Genomic DNA, 13,082 nt, shown 5'->3' on the forward strand with positions numbered 1-13,082 from the left:
TCCTCAAAAAACAATGTTTAGAACTGGCATTAAACTAGTAAATATTAATTTGGCACTTCAGGAGAAAATTTTTTTATCAGTGAATTCAAGGAAAGGGAATGAAAGAAGATTTCAGTCATTCTCAGTGCCTGCTGTACATTTTCCAACTCTTTTAGTTCTATTTTTGAACACTTTGGGATTAAAAAGTGTTGACCAAAACACTCTGCAGCAAGACATCATGAAATTAATTTTTCATGTTTCATGTTTCATGTTTTCATGTTTTCATTAATTAATTAATGTTTCATGATGTTTTTCAAATCCATGTGCTTTCACTACTTGTTTTTCAACTTTGACTCTTGCCATACATACACAAAATACATCACTAGACAAAACACTGACTTCAAAAACATTTTTTCTCTTAGACACTGCTGCTCATAGCCACAGTTTTAAAGCATATAAATGAACTGTTCTAACAGCCAAAACTATCTCATTCATTTAAGCATATTCTTTATGTTTTTTCCTCTTGAAAATGAAATTTCAGTAAAGCACATATGGCCCTTATGTCTGCATGTTTATCATTAATAAATAAATATGCCTACCAGCAAGATATTTGGTCCTGAATCACTAAACGATTAAAAGAAAAAAAAAAAAAACACACAGAGAAAACACCACAAACTGGCAGTCTGTACAAGTTTTTCAACATGACTCAGCTCTAGTAAGGACATTAAAGCAATTAGCAAACAGAAATTAAAACATGCTCCTGCAGAAGCAAACAAAAGCTAGCCCACACTGCATGCAGAGCGTAGATGTAGCTTTGATACACTGAATTTGCAATTAGCATCCATTAGGAACCTGCTGACCTGTTTTTTGTTACGATGTGCTTGACTCTATATGCTGGCTCTCCAGCATTACAGCTAATGCCTCCTTAATCCTAGTTGCTCCTAAAGTCAAGTCCTTTGAAGCCTTTTCTTTCTGCCAAATCACAAATTGCAACACTTCAAGTAAGAATATGCACAGAAACTTTAAAATAGATCATTCTTTTCACATTCTTAATGAAAAAAAAAAATCTACAAAAGTAATAAAACACACTGTGAATACTAATTAGCAAGGTCTGGGAAAGCTTTAAAAAAAAACCACAAATACTTGAAAGGAGAAACTGTTGCAGCTAGAAATTACTGAATCCAACACTAGGACACAGATTCATTAAACTGTTTCTTGGCAGAATAAACAGGTATCATCATCCAACTATGCTGCTAGAAAGGAAAACTGAAAGGTTCTCCTGGGCTCCCCGAGCAAGCTGGCACTGAAGCGGCGTGTTCATGGGAGTGCTCCTGAAATCACTGGAGAACCAGCAAGCTCCACCCCACCATCCCTCCCCCAGCTCCTCCGCAACTGTGGTGAAGCAACATAATTCCCCTGTCACGCCTGCTCTGACCCATGAAACGCGCTGGCAAGGTGCCGAGAGAGCAGCTTCAATCACCTCCTGCACTGGATGTGAAAGGAAAACAGGAAAATCCCCACCACAGAGGTGTTTGTATGAAGTTCTAATGTTGAAACATTAAATAGCAAACAACAAGGCCCAGCAGCAACAACAACAAACCTCAGAGACATATCTACTTCAAGCAATTCAGGAGTTAATAGGTCTTGTCAAAATACTTTTGATTGGAAGTAGATTTTGCTTTGTGGATTACTGACCATGTGCAAGGGAAGACTTGCCTATTGGGTTCAGCTCTGGGGTCCTGAGCATAAGAAAGACACAGACCTGACTGAGATCATCTGGAACAGGGCCACAAAGGTAATCAGAGGGCTGTGGAGCACCTCCCTATAAGGACAAGCTAAACTAGTTTGGGTTCTTTAGCCTGGAGAAGAGAAGAGAAGGCTTCAGGGAGACCTTATAGCAGCCTATCAGTACCTAAAGGGGGCCTACAGGAAAGCTGGAGAGGGAATCTTTATCAGGGAGTATAGTGATAGGACAAGGGGTACTGGTTTTAAACTGAAAGAGGGCAGATCTAGATTAGATATTAAGAAGGAATTCTTTACTGTAAGGGAGGCGAGGCACTGGAACAGGCTAAAAAACCCTTCATCTCTCAATATTTTCAGAGCATGGCCGTATTTTTGTCATGAGAATCACAGTGAGTCATGATGATACCATTATGAAAAAACAAAACAATTAAAAAAACCCCACAACAACAACAAAAAAACCCCACCAACAACAACAAAAAAACATAACACCCCCTCAAATTGCTTATTTCTGTCATTTCTGAAGCTACTGGTTCATTTTGCTGAAAGGTCACATTTATGAACTACACGACAGTGCTACAAGGCTTGTAGTCTTTCTGGTGGGTGGGAGAAAAAACAGATTGAGAGTAATTTTTTTGCCTTGTATTAGTTCTTTATATACAGTTCTATATTTTCATGGATACTTGTATAAAAGGTGAGAGATCCTGTATAAGCACATGCACACATATGCTTTCTATCTCCATCTTTAATAAGCGCATTATGCCTAACAGATGGCTGATTACCTTCCACTAATCACATAGGCAATCTCAGTTTCCCCTGGTTTTCCGCTCAATCAGATGCTAACACTTTTATGCAAAATGTAGAATGTGTGTGTCAACCACAATACAGTTCATCAATCACCACAAGCCTGGACAAACATCTCTCACTCATTCTACTCCCCAATTATTCACATTTTCCTCATTTATAAAGTGCAGGCCATATTCATGCTGCCAGCTATCAGATCATCCACGTTTTCCTCCAGCAGCAGTCTGTTACTGTCAAACAAAGATTCATTAAGCATTTTAAGCCCATACAGTATTCCAAGCATTGATCAGTGGTGCAGACACTGGGTCGAGTGAATGTTAATGAGCTCTAATTTTTCTTACTGTCACATATTGTTAAAATCAGCCATAAGCCCTATATAGCCACCTGTCTGTCAATGAAAAAAAATTGTTTCATTCTCTAAAATGGCCCAAAAAACCCAGAGAAAGTCTATCATTAAATAATTGTCTGCTTGCTGACTTTGAAATCTAATGATGTAAATTTTAACTACACATATAATGAGCTCATTTATGTATTGATGTTGAGTTTCCTTTGACATAGTCAAAATCAGTATCTTACACAGCCAAGTTATATTTCCATTTCCATTTCCATTTCTTTTCCATTTCAATAGTCTCAGGCTCACTGAGGCTCACTACATCTTTCTCTGTAAATACCATCTACTCTATCTACCACAAAGATAAACTGTGCCAGTACACCAAAAAATGAAATACATCATGTCAGTAACTACATATAGAGTAACTTGAATTTAACATCACATTAAGACTATCCATGCTACACCAATTCCATTGCTGATTTCCCATATGATTTAGGAAATACTGCAATTTCAAAAAGATTCCAAAGAACTGAATTCTAACAGAGACAGTTTAGGTTTTTCTCTTCATATTATTCTGTGTGAACACATTTCAAAAATACATCCTTTACAATTACACCTAAAAATCTGAACAGAATGGATAGAAAAGGGAAAAAAGAAATAATTTTGCCCTGCTGGCCCTCCTATTTGATGTGTGTAGATTCTTATAAGTTATATCTGACAGGGAGTATAAGGATACCTGAACTACTGCAGGACCAAAGAGCTTTGTAAAGTAATACTAGCATTAAGCCTGAAAGTTAATATGAATTATGATTAAAATTTTTAACATCATTTAAAGTCCATTAAAATGTCTACCCCCAAGGCTTTAATGGCAGCAAAGCCAGACCACCAATGATTAACTGCTGAAATCCCACCATGGATATCTGATTTCCTGATTACATCCATAAATCAGGATTTAAGGCACTGCAATGACCCAACATGGTCTCTGGTATCTTTTGTTTCTCTTTCTAATAAAAAGTGAAGGAAAACATAGAACTTACAAGACAAGTGTTTAGCTAGAAATTAGAAATTATTGTAGCAAATCACGGCAAGTGGAAATTCTACTGGAGAATTTAGCAAAAGATCTACCTGAAATCGCTGGTGTAATAAGAGACTTGATGAAACAAACAGACCACAAGGTCTAAGCATTATATACCCAGGTAATCTGCGAGAAGCCAAAGGTGAAATAGCCAAATTACTGATATTAGTGTGCGTGACCTTTCACTTGAAACTTTGGCTCTCAGAATATCAGTTTTTAAAGAAAGGTTCTGGGGGACCTTTCCACCTGATGTTTATACCAGGAAAATTAGTAGAAACTGTAGCAGAATGAAGCAACACCTGAAAAAGTACCATTTTTAGGGGAAGAGCCTTCACATCCTATTGGAGTTTTCCAAACAGATCACAAAATGCTTTTGACAAGACCCAATTCTGAAAGCTAAAGGAATCTAAATAGCCATGGGATAAGGAGGAAGATCCTTGAATGGACCAAAAAAAAAAAAAAAGAGTAAAATGCTGGAAACAGTAGCAATACATTGACAGCGGAATGATGAACAAATGGAGAAATGGAGACAGAGATCACAAGGAGAGTTTCACAAAAACCTCTGCTAGGTACTGTTCTTCTCAATAAATGGATAAATAACCTGAAAAATGCGTGAACCATCAAGTGAAAAAGTCTGCAGAAGGTACTGAAATACCTGGGACAAATTTAAACCAAACCAGATTAAACTCATTATAGGCAAAAACAAAGTTATGTATATGAAACAGGAAAAAAAAAAAAAAAAAGTAAATCAAACAAAAAAACCAAAACAACAACAAAAAACAAAACCAACCAACCAAACAAACCAAACCAACCAACCAAACAAACAAACTAAAAAAAACCCAATACGAAACAGTCCTAGTTGCATGTGTAGAATGGGCTCAAGATGAATGCTGCTACTCAAAAGCAATGCCTTAGAAGGAAAACTACCAAAGTTCAATAAAAACCATCAGCTTAATAGTCAATAGCAGTCAAAAAGAAAATCAAACTTTAGGAACATTTAGCAAAGGAATAGAAAATAAAGCAGGAAAAAAGATCACTGCATCACTATATACTTCTCTGGTACATGTCTGGCATTTTATGTGCAATTCTGTCCCCCTCATCACAAAGGGAACACAGTGAAGCTGGAAAGGGGTTGAAAAAAGGCAGTGTGAAGGACGAACAGGAGCATGTCATTGCCTCTGCTCAAATGAAAACTGAGCAGGCTGAGACTTTCAGCCTTGAAAAAAGGTGATGTAGTAGGATAGAATGGAGGTCATAAAATACCACTTATGACCATGCTATCCAGAAACTTTTGATGTTGGTGGTTTTCACAACCTAGTTCTCTTCATTCTTCAAAAGAACCCCAAACCTTGTCATTACATTTCCTGTGTGCTTTTTGCCCAAATGTCTTTAAAGTGGTAGACAACAAATCTTCTCAGGGTCTCAGTCATTTGCCCAATAACTTTATATACCTAAGAGGCTGCCTCAGCCATTCTACTTGACATGTTTTTTGCATACACTCCAAAGGAGGACCTGGAAGATCCAAGCAGGACACTGTTCAGGTCTTCCTTTCAGGAACAACTCAACAAAGGACCTTAACCTGTAAACAACTTGCTTTTAAAGAAAGCATAACTGAAAATTTCAAACAGCAAACTGGCCTGAATCCACCTCTCTCAAGCCCTCTGTTTATTCAGTGCCTTCAGCTGCTTCAACAATCTCCAAGTCCCTGATCTAAATGCATTTCAATATAGATATGCTTATGTAAAAATGTGAACACTGTGAAATGCAGTGAAGACTTCCCTGAAACAGTGCATAAAGTTTATACACTTCCAGCTCATATCATTTTATGTTCTCACATACAAAAAAGGCAGAGAGACTAGTTGGAAATGATCCCATTAGACAGCTGTTATGAGATATGTCAGCAAAAAATTCTACACTACATGTATAGACATTGAAAACAATTGTGTAGTGCCAGACTCAGAGCAATGCACTCAAAGAATCAAACATGTTGGGATGAATAGTTGTGTTTCCTGGCCATTTCTGATTCAGGTTTGCCCTGCAGTAAGGAACAGCTACTGGGAGGTGCTGTGGTGCAAAGAGATTAGCATTAAGATGGACAAAGACAAATTAGCTGCATCATTACTTTGGCATCCTTTATTAGCTAACTGCCCTGTAGCACCTGAGGCTTTTATTGTCCTCATTTTCATGCTAGAACATCAGCAGTACACAAAAGATGTATACAGTGGCAAGTTTCATATGCTGATTCTTCAACATACATTTGATCAGTAGTTGTTGGGTTTTGGATGACTTTTTTAATCTCCCTGGGATAAGGCTATTTTTGTCATTCTAGTGGTCAGTAGTGAGAAAAGCATTTGCAATCATAACATAATTTTTCCCTTCACCAACTACAAAATTCAGATGGTAAAGGATGCAAAATAATTATTCTAGCAAGAAGATGGCCCCTTGTTTCAATTTTTTTTGTTGTTTCCAAAGACATAATGTGAATAATTTTTTAAATTGGAAGACAACAAATTCAAGATTAGTCTTGGCTGGATTTTAAACAGTCTTTATGCAGAGGCAGTGAGACACAGGTGAGAACATTCAGAGCTGTTTCATAGAGGATCTGTTTATTTGCTTGAATCTACACCACCAGAGGTCCTGGACTGCATTTTCAAGCCTGACCAATGTCCAGTCAGGAAGGAGAGCAGAAAGAATCCGCAATTGTTTGTATGCATTTGTATGGACATGATCTTAAACTCTTTTGTCACTGAGAAGGTTTTAGAAAAATTAATCACCATCAAAATACCAAACATTATTTCCACTCCCTAAAAAAAAAAACAACCAAACAAAAAATCAACTATTTATAGACATAGCATTTCGTTTCATATCTGTGTGTGTCACTCTCTTGAAGTGTTTGTCCACTGATAGGCACAAGGCCTCCACCAAGCCAGTGGTGCAGTACATTAGTACCAACCTTCCCCAGCTCCAGCCAAGATTACTGTTAATTCTCTAAACACAGCTATAATTGGCACCTCTCTAGGAGATGCTGCTGCGGCTGAAATAGATGGAAGTGCACTTATTCTGCAGCACTAAATTTTACTTCAATTGTGCATTAAAGGGAACTTCCTTATTTCAAACTCAGGGTAAAACTCAACATATATTAATAAATAAAAACACTATCTTAATTCCAGCTACCTGAAAATATCTTTTCAAATCACTCACAGAACCGTACTTTAAGTTTGCTTCTTTCATTGTATATTTACCTGGTGACTGGGATCAGGATGTTTTTAACTGAAGGCTAGATGATTCTACGAGACTTGATCCACAACTGTAAATGTGAGATAGAAAAATCTGCCCATCAAAAATTTCCCATAAATAACCTCTTTGAATGCTTGGATCCATTAAATTGTTTTTAACATGATTGCGGGGGGGGTGAGGACGGGAGGAAACAGCTTTCTTCCTTTGTTCAAAATTTCATTTTATCCAGATTTCAGCTGTTATTTTAGTTTGCTTTTTCCCTCACCACTAAAAAAAAAAAAAAAAAAAAAAAAAAGAAGAAGAAGAAGAAAAAAAAAAAGAAAAATTCTCCTCCAAAACTGAAAAGAACAAAGAAAATTTTGGTTTTAACTGCCAGTATTTGCTGAAAAAAAAGTGTTCTGATGCAAACAAATTTCATTGCAAACTTCCAACCAGTCCTCCTCTTTTTCCTGGGAGTTACCTCAAAGCCAGTACTGTAAATCTTATCTCAAAGTTAAGGAAAATAAGAATAATACGTTTCAATGTCATTTCATGCTCCAGTTCATAACAAATACATGCTAATCACTTAGGAGAAATCTTAACATTATTTTAGTAAAAATTATCCAGAGGCGAAACAAGTTCAGTCCTTTTTATTATGGAACATGATTTTGAGAAATTAATTACTTGTATCAAGCAATGTGACCTCATAACAGATCAGACAAGAAGAACTAGGCAAGGTTATTTTAGCCCATTTTCGATCACTATCATTTCTTTTCGTCTCATATGTACTGTACAAAGTATGTCAGTTGCAGCCAGCCTCTAACTACAACGCAAGTCTTCTACCTTTCTCTAGTGATCATTCACGATCATCTTGGGGCTTGTTCCCTAAATTACAACAGTATTAGATGTATTATAGGTAGTGCAATACTGAACGTTCAGTCTCTCAGTACAAAAGAATGGAAGGAGGAAGAAAGAAGGAAGAATTGACCTGAAGAATTCTTCAGGACACAATATTAATATGTCAGACTCAACAATGCAACTTCAGGCATTAAAGCTGTCCCAGCCCTCATCCTAGTGATAAAATAGATCAAAATAGCCATGAAACATGCTGTGATTTCTGGAACTGGCTTTGTTACACTAAATTTTAGTAATTATATTATAATAAATAAAGATTTTTTTGAAGAAACTGCCACTCTTTGGAATAATGAACTATGCAGGTGCTGAGACCAGAGACCGTGATGCATTCTGGAAGTCAGTATTATGTATTATATAAGACAATATACTGTGGCTAGCTGACCCTGCAAAATTTCACTATCATGTAAAGTTTAAATAATTTAGCTGTTAAATATAATATTTTTCAGGCCTTACCTAGAAGAATGCCAGAGCCATTGCTTTTAGTCTCAATTTTGGGATTCAGAGAAATAGACTAAACTCTTTGGAGCACAAATTGGCCTTTTTGTACTAAATCATACTGAAGGGTTCTGTTCTATTTTTTTGGTTCCTGGTAATATCTAATATCAATAATACATTATCAAATGTGCACACTCAGTTGTGTCAGACATTTAGTTATCATAGTAATTGTGTACTGTAAAAAGTTTTCTTCCTTTTGGGGATTATTTTTTAATATATATGAAAAGAAGAGACTTCTAATACTACAAGTGTGACCCATGGCTTCAGCAACTATTCTGCAAACTATCTCAACCCCTGCTTGGATAAAAGCCTGACCCTTGATGTTGACTTACTGGTCACCTAAAAATAGATATCCAGTCATGCTGTGCTAAGAGTTGATTGACACCATCACCCAAGATAATGAGTACAGTTGCTTTAACCCTGTCCTTTCTATTGTGCAATTTTACAAGGTCATTTATGATTGACTCAAAGCATCAGAAAGGTGTTGTCCCAACCCCAGTGCAGAATTATTGTTTCTGGATTACACTAAATGACAGAAACAACTTCATTTTCTCCACATACAATACTATTTCTGTAATCAGAGCTTTCAAGTTTCACCATCACCCCTCTCTTTTAAATACAAACAAAAAGTTATTTTCTCATCTCATTATACCTTACAAAGTTTGGGAGAAAAGCTATATGATAAACAATATCAATGGCATCTCAACAGTGTTCAAGCAGGTGTCCAACTTCATTTTGCACCTGGACTCTAGCCAAATGTAAAAACATTGTCAATTACAGAACTTAAAATTAAAAAATTGGTTTGAACAATGCTGGTAGTGCCCAAGACATTTTTTCAGTATCAAATTCTCTCAAGTTTCAATCTCATACACTTTTATGAGTCCACAAGTATGTAGTATGTACAAAGACTATCTACCAGCACTGTTACCAACAGTAACTCTGATACTGATCTCTCTTTATTGTTTAACTAAGACCAACTTCACAGAAGTCAATAAAATGAAAGAAATAAGAAAGCGTATTTTCAAGGGCTATTACAGCTGAAAATGGAAAATTCAGGCACAAAAGTTTTTGGTCTTCTAAGTCACTCAGTTACATAACACTGCTTTCTTTTACCATAAACTTGATCAGATACACCAAATGTTGTTGGTTCTGAAACTTTAAGGCACAGAATTATTGCTTCAAAACTTTAACGAGCTATAAGATATTAACATAATAATTGTATTAGCAGTTCAGCATTAACACTGATGCTTTGGGTAGCTCTGTACATATGTTATATATCGTATGTGCTCCAGGAGAGAAATGATAGTTCTAGCACGCGCTGTTTAAAGCACAATCCTGGAAGAAGAAAAAACAAAAAGGAAGCACCTTTGTTCCCCTGGGACAATCTTTTACAATGGAAGAATGAAACTAGGAAAACAAAAGCAACAACAAAAATAAAACAGAAGAAAAAAATCGTTCTCCCCTTTATCCCCTTCATATAGGTGCATACCAATACCTGAGCTATTTATAGCATTAAGGGCAAACCCAAACTCTTGTACTCTGCATTCACAAAAAAAGTACTTCCAGTACCCCCAGTTAAATGAGGAGGTTTAGCTCATTTGTTAGCTTATCTGCAGGTAACAGTAACAGAGATTCAGAAATAAGAATTTGTGGCACAATTATATCAGAAAAAATTCAGCAAGAGCATAACATCAGAATGAAGGTTTAGTAAAATATAAACATTCAGTGTCCCACCTGATGGTACTCTCATAATCAACATCCACATGTCAAAATATTCAGGCTTCAGATAATACAACCACAAACATAAAATCATCAAACAAAAAATGAATAGGCAGGAGTTTTCACTCATATAGCTCAAGTGGTTTATTTACATATTTTCTACCACGAACAATTATTCCTTACTGTAGCAAAGAAGAACTGTCAGCTATTTGCCACTGTCCATGAAAAAATGCATATTGATGCTTTCTGACAGTCAGAACTTCTTTAGGAGAAAAATATTTCTTTCTTTATCTTTCAAGACATACTTTTCTAAGTCCCACACAATGAAGTGGTAAGATATTTATGCAACCCCACAAATTGCAAATAAGTATGGGTACAAATTCTGTTTTAGAGCTGAACTACAAATGCTAAGAGGAAGAACTCTTTACTTCCTGCAGGCAAGCAGAGTGGGGAAAAATCCATACTATTCAGCATCGTCTATAAAATTGCAAGGATGTTTTCACTGTTTATTTATGGTGGTTTGTTATCACAGGAGGCACCTGCCTATATTCTAAGGCTATTTAAGGTGGGTTAGATGTTGTTGCAACTGTAGTTAAGAGACAGCACAGGAATTCTGGAAGATACGGCTTGAAGCATCAATTCTCTCCGTGTGGGAGGTGGACTCTGATTCGGCAAGGAAAGGGTATAGATTTAAAGCTTGGAGTTCTGCCATAAGGAACAAGGACTCTGACCTCTGACCTACTTTCTCTGGATACCTTTTTTCTTGCCTTCCCTGATAATTTTGGCTCTTGTGTGACTGATTCTATGATAATAGACCAAAGACAGTTATTTTTCAGTAAGACCAGACAGATGACGATGGTGCAGGATCACCTTACAATACTCCATAAAGACTATCTCAAAGCTGGCCTTGCACAATGGGTCCTGACCAGCTTGCACTAGAAGAAGAGATATCACAGAACTAGAGCACCTGCACAGTAGATTGCAACTTTATCAATATAGTCACCTGTGAAGTGGCACAAAAGAGAAGGATGGCAACTTCTGGATGAGAAAGCTACTTGTACCTGGGAATAAACAGGTTTGTATATTTCTTGGACTCAACAACAAACAAAACAACCACAAAGCATTGTCTTCCTTGTCTGCACTGTCTGACAGTTCTGGTTGTTCATTTGTTTGTTTGTTTGTTTCTGATAGAAAAGGTTCACGTGGCATCATGTTCCAGGACTTTTCTGAGTGCTCTCAAGCACAGAGGATTCTACTGGAAATGCAACCATGGATTTATATTTTAATTTTCCAGAGCCAGAAATAATCATACAAGCCCAAATAGGATTTTAAGATATCATTTACTTTGCAAGAGCAGCTTGAGAATGATGGATCTTACCCTGTCTGCTGCCACCAGCAGGCCATAAAATGTTTGCACCAGCATATTTTGCAAGGAAACAACTTGCAAACTCCTTGTTCTCTGCACTTCTATGGTGTATATGTTTGGTAAATCTGCCCGACTCACGTAAGTTTCTTATTATAATTGTAAAGAACAATAACAGGAATCAATAAACAGAGATGACATAAAACAGTACACAGGACATCCATTCAATGGGATATGCAATTTGAATTTTAGATGAAGCACATACAAAACCAGTAGGATCTTAATACATTCTAAAGAACTGAAATACTGATGCGAACTAGCATTTCTCTTTGGTTAAATTTCAAGTCAGTGTATATAATTACATGTACTTCCAATTCAGCGACTTTTTCATCCTATTACCAAATATGTGTACAGTACATGAAAAAGGAAGAGTATAAATGGGCAGAATAGAGAAACATTCATTTATCCAGAAATAAGACCAATTATTTCCAGTGTTGTTCTTCATTGTTTTACTCTAGATTTTCTTATTCTGTATGGTCTTCCAATTTTGTATAAAATGAACTATGTGTAGGCAGGAATGTGTTTGATATTTTTTACATCCAGAAAAAGTTATAATGGAAAACTACTAAAAGCAGAAAAATAAAATGTAGTCATTTGAAAATTGTGTGCCCTGTACATGAAGATAAATAATGACGATTGTAATCTCAGGTGTACTTACAATAATTTTTTTAAGTATGTAATGATTGAATTTACACAAAATAATGTGGTTCTATATGTACGTTCCTAACCTTAAGTAGCCAATTCTGTTTGTTATATGCAGCTTTTAGTCTGGAAATTGGGATTGAAATTTCATGAGTCCCCCTCACCAGATGTCACCACTTTCTAGGTTTGAAATACATGTAAAATGGAATTTCTTTTATGACACTTATTTGTTTCTCAACTAAACTAAGAATTTCAGAGGAACATAAAAGGCTTAAAAACCTGAAACATGTTAAACTGCTTTCTCAAGCCCCTATGAAACATTTAATAAGCATAATCCTCTAATTCCTCTGCTCCTCATACATAATGTCAAAAACAGAGAATTATTTTCATATTTATTATTATTTAGGGCTTTTATTTTGAGAAATTCTGTCAGTCTATCACTTCCTTTAATTGAGTTTTTCAGGATTGTACCTTAATTTTGTCATTAGTTAACATACTGATTACATGTATTTATTTACACTGTTATTCTGAAATAGTTTCTAGAGAGTTTCAGTTTAGTTATTTGCTGCTGCCAACCTCTTACGGGTCACTAAACCATGCAACTGTGATGATTCTACTAACAGTATTTCAGAAGAATACGGGTTTTCAGCATACATTAGAATATTGGCTTTTTGCCTCAAAACTTGTTTTTGTTCAGAGAGGTGGAAAAAACATGATTTTACAGACACTACAGTAACCCAAGC

Source organism: Nesoenas mayeri, assembly GCF_963082525.1.
Source record: "Nesoenas mayeri genome assembly, chromosome: 5".
In the NCBI taxonomy this organism is placed as follows: domain Eukaryota; kingdom Metazoa; phylum Chordata; class Aves; order Columbiformes; family Columbidae; genus Nesoenas; species Nesoenas mayeri.